Genomic DNA, 5,390 nt, shown 5'->3' with positions numbered 1-5,390 from the left:
CAAGTCTCAGTGTTCTCATTTTATTATATGCGCTTTAAGGATGGACTGTAAAGAAAGAACATTTCTTGGACGATGGTGAATAACAATTCAGGCAGACAAAACACAATGGAATTGCTCAGTTTGTATCCCAATCTGCAGATTTCCATGGCTGCAAGTCCTCCCTCTTTGTGAATCCGTCCTCTGCACATAGGACCACATCTTCTCTCCAGAGTTACTGCTATTTGTATGTATCGCGTACTGCAGGCATAACATCTATTACTGCTATCAATATATTACTTCTTATGGGTTTGATTTTGGGTTTGGACATTGTCTGAGTTTCAGGCTCCCGACAGCAGCAAATGATTCTCTCTTTTCTCGGTCCAGGTCACCATCCTTTACCACAACAGCTGTGTATCAACATTATAATCGTTGGTGATGTCCTACCTCACTCCAGTGAGGTAGATCTCTCTGAAGGTGGATTTGCATTTCTACATGTTTTTCATTCCTTTGTCTCCCATTTTCTCTACAGTTTAAGGAAAGGCTGAGAGGTAGGTGGAAGCTGGGGAAAGAGGGTACTGGATGGATAATGTGATGCAAATCAACAAGCATCAGGATCAACAGTGTGCCAGAAGCAATCCAGAGGGACTTGAAGGAAGGAAGTCCGAGCCTGGCTGCTGAGGTGGAAGAGAGGATGTCTTTTTTGGGAGGTATTCAAACACTGGAGGGAAAACAAAGTGATGCATTCCTGGCTGTTCCTGTGCTATTTGAAAACATGCTCGTGCCTATTCCCTTTAGAATAAGTCCTTTGGGCACCCACTGAAATGTAATTGCCTGGAAGCAAAGCAGAAGTTCTTAAGGATATAAAAATACCCCTATTTCACCTTTTCAAATTAAAACTGCCAGTATGTTGGAAATGCTAGTGTCCACTACCCCCGTGCAGCTTGGTGCGGTGGCACAGACTGCACACTCCTCACCAACCAGAGACCTCTGGGAGGTCTTGAGCCAGAGAAGAGACACAAGGACGGATTTTCTTCTCTGGAAAGGTGTGAGACTTTCCATTATTTTATCAGAATGTTTGGGTATTTACTATACAATGATTTGACAAAGCACTACCGTATAATCTTCCAACAATACCCATTTTTGTCCCATTGAATTATTATATCCAGTCTTAAAATGTTAAATATGTCACTACTAGGGTAGAGTATCATAAAATTCAGTTTATAATATTAAAACTCAAAAATGACACAATATTATCAATCACATTCCTTTGTAATATTCAACTTTCTTCCTTTTTCCTTTAATTTTGCATTTTAGTATCATAAATTGAGATTGAAGCTGTAGCCTCCAGTTCAAGGTCTCTTAGCAATGAATGGCAGTAAAGTTACAAGTAAAGTGATAAGAAAACAAATCACACTGAAATCTAATATTTAAAAACATTTCAGACAGATTACAGATTATGTGCTATAATCAGCATTGGATCAGGACAGATATGCTAGTAATTGCAGAAGGAAATGCTCTCATCTCCTTGAAATAAACGCAAATCATCAGTGGAAGACAGGAAATATTCTGAACAGCTGGTATAAAACCAAGACTACTTTCTAGAAGGATGTTTTAAAATCTCTATTCTGCTTCCAGAGCCTTGTGAACTCTGTGTTACACTGCTTACTTTTAACGAAGGAAATTGTATACTCCCCATGCCCTTCCATTCCCCTCCCCATCACCTCTTCAATTGATGCTGGTATTGAAAACCTTTCATATGGACTTTCACATTTCTTCAACAAATGTAGGCAAAAATTCCCTAAAAATGTAAAAAGTTCCCCCAAAAGGCTGTAAATGCTCTGATACATTTCTACTTCTTTTCTACTTTTTAAATATCTTTATCCTGAATTTTATTTTTAGAATACAAGAATGTATTTTTATTCAGCTCATAAAGGACTAAATCTCCTTTTCAAAATTTGTTCAACTGACAATGAGCCGATGGCCAAGTTGTACAATAATGAGGAAAAAAAAAAGTTACACTTGAGTTAGTGGGGCTTTCTTTGCACGTAATGTACATATCAATTACTTAGTGATGCATTATACAGTATGATCTAATTCAGCATGTCAAACTCTTCAACCCGATTTATAAATTCAGCTGCATCAGCCTCTGCATCATTTACACCAAGTAATTTTTAGCTTCTCCAGAAATCAGCTCCTATAGAAAAAAAGGGCTAGATTTATTGTATATGTTATAATCTGGGACCTAGTTTGCTCAGTGAGCAAAATGAATGCAGTGAGTTTCACACAGTAGAACTAGATATTGTGTATTGTATTTTGTATGCCGAGCCTTTTTCTTTCTTTTCTCTCTCTCTTTCTCTCCTTCCCCCCCCTCCAACAGAGCTATCCAGTCTTGAATATGTCAGTGTGCCTTGAATGTGTAGTCACATTCTGGGGTATGTCTTTGAACTCTTCAATGGTGCTTTGCATTTCTTTGAGACCTTTTATGGGAAGGAAATAGAGAAATGTGGACTAAAATGCTGCACAGTTGTCTCATTATTTCTCTTCCATTAAAAAAAAAAAAAAGAGTTAGTTTTTGTTAGACAGGGACACCTCTGTTACATAGTATATTCAGCATCTACAGTGCATGGCTCCATACTGATGCTTGCAGACAGCATGGGGTATGGCGTTCCAATTTAGAAGGCCAAGACAATAGTTCTGTATCTGCTCCGAACAAAGAAATTATCATCCTCAGCTAGCAATTACTTTGACAAAAGGATAAATTGATTTTCAGCATATATCTCATTCCTGGCCAGTTCTTAAATTTTATTTTTTAACATAGCAAAAAAAACGCACCCCAAAACCCTAGAGAAAGAAGACGACTAATGGGTAGTAATCAGAGGATAGTAAAGTGGGACAAAAAATTTAGAAGCTCCCCTGCAGCACTAATTAAGCCAGTAGGAAATTTAGGTGCAGAAGGGTGGCAGAATGGGATGTGTAAATACCTGGTCCACTTTAGGACCATATTCTGTCACCCTTTTTCAAGCAAAGTAACATTTTAGTACTTAAATGTCCACAAGCAGCAGGCAGTATGGTATTACTTGGAGAGTTTCAGCTGGAAAAGCTTGTGCTGCAACACTTGATGCACAGCACTCAGGCAACAGACGACTGTCTATGTACTGCACGGATGTTAAGTGTGAGCGTCACCAGCCAGAGAGGTATAAATTAAAGATATTTAAGGAGAAATTTCACTAAGGGTTATTCTGGCGTGTAATAAGGGAAGCCAATAAAAATTTGGTACAAAGGAGTACCATAGAGATTGTGCTACTATGGTTTATGAGGTTTCCATTAATTACATTTAGAGTCTAACAGATTTTATTTCTACATGTATCAAGCACAAAGAGGACAGTCTGAGACAGTTCTAGAATTGAGGCAAATTTTTCCTTATAGTTGTGAATATATCCTTTCCTCAGCAACTGTGTTTATCTTTTAAGTGGTGGGGAGTATGGGTTTACTATCTCAGTGAATTCTCTGCCCTAACACCCATAAAGCGTAATGCGTTAAACAAGTTTAATTTTTAAAATCTATTTTGCACATGCCCTTTTGACAGAGACATTCCACAAGCAGATACCTTTTTATACTGTATGTGGGGCACGGCATCTGACAGAGATTACTGTAAAACCTGAAGTAAAAGTATTGGTGTAAAATACAAGACTGTATACATGGGATTTCATCCAGAGCGCTCAGCCAAAAGAAATACTGAACCACCACTAAATCATCCTAATGAGTTAAGTATTGTGTGTGGCTTTGTTATTTTAAGCAAATGTACTTGTATTTGTTTCTGGAACTATAAGGGATCAGTCAAGCAAATGTTTCCGTGAAAGGAAAAAAATATATGTTCATAAAACTTACACTGTCTTACTTTCTTGGTGGCAAAGTATTTAAAATAATTGTTCAACGGAAGACTAAACATTTTCTTGGAAAACTCATTTAACTCAAGAATTAGCCTTACAGGGTGTCCACTCCACTGTGTAAAATAATAAACTTCATTCTTTCTTACCTTTAATACATAGCCACCTTTATAAAATCCATATGTTACACAGAACTAGGCATTTTCATTTGCAAAAAAAACCAAAAAAACCAGCAATTCAAACCTACAAAGAATTAGACTTGCAGGCCTGAAAATATATTTAACTGGTTTCCAGTTTGAATTGGGGGTGAGCGAGCGGAGAGAGGGGCAAGGTAAGAAGGATATGATACATCTTATCTGAGGCTCAGTGTTGGGTTGCCAAAACAGGGGCTTTCAACAGGAACAAACAGAACTGCCTCAGCCTTTATACTCTTCTCCAGTTTTCTGTGGGTACAGGGATTAAATAGCTACTGCAGTTCATCCATGAATGGTTTCGCTCCCAGATGTGAAAGATCTTCCAGACAGCTTGGCTGGGAGCTTCGGGAACATCTGCTGCTCTCTCTTCTCCCATCCCCACCTCCCCGTCATCCAGATTGTGATGGGTATAATAATTGGAAAACAAAAGTGAGTAATTCTTGGGTATTACCATTGTTTGTTTTTGAATAGGAGCTGGAAATTTTTTCTTTGCATGCTTTGTACTTGCTCTGTGGGTAGTGAAACAAGGAGGCATAAACATAGCGCAGGGTTTCTGGGAGGTAACTCTGGTGGGTAACACACCTTCAAAGTGATTTTGATTGATAAGGGGCTTCCAGACAAGGATCATTCAACAAGCAGCCTGGGGAAGCAGAGTACACAACAGAAACAATTTCATTCTACCTTTTTTGAGGTCTTCCAAACCTTGGCTCACGTATGATCCCTTAGTCCAAGGCGGGGTTTTGATCACCCACTTGCTGCTGGCGTCCATGGAGCTGGGATCATGCTATCTCTCAGTTTTCAAATGCCACCCACTGTCTCAACTCTCTGTTAATCAAGGATTGTCCTTCTGGAAAAGTCTTCAGATGGTCATTTATGGCAATACATGAGGCTTACAGGAATAGAAGAGGGGGATCCTCCCTACTGCAGACCACGGTCTCCTCCTTAGTCTTCACCAGAGAAGTCTCAGTCCCAGCAGCATCGTTGGCTCATGCACAGTATGTAAATACATTGTTCTGACTGGATTTGCCAGGTTCACGCCCTCCACACCCCAAAAAACCTGAACAATCCACTTTAGAAGGTATTTCACTGAGCAGCACCTACACTACTATAGATTTAAGGGATTTTCACTCTATGATACAGAAAGACCAAACACAGTATAGAGCTGGGGTTTTTTTTTCTTTTCTTTATAAATCAAATGCTTCTTTCGTACTTGAAAATTGTGGTAAGATACCATTCTGTTTAGGGGATTTTTAAAAAGAATAATCCTTCTCACCTCTTTGAGACAAAATACATTTCAGCTAAGCATCCAATTTGTGTATTTTTTCCAGCT

The sequence above is a fragment of the Phaenicophaeus curvirostris genome, chromosome 3 (assembly GCF_032191515.1).
Source record: "Phaenicophaeus curvirostris isolate KB17595 chromosome 3, BPBGC_Pcur_1.0, whole genome shotgun sequence".
NCBI classification, from domain to species: domain Eukaryota; kingdom Metazoa; phylum Chordata; class Aves; order Cuculiformes; family Cuculidae; genus Phaenicophaeus; species Phaenicophaeus curvirostris.
This window is presented reverse-complemented; position numbering follows the sequence as displayed.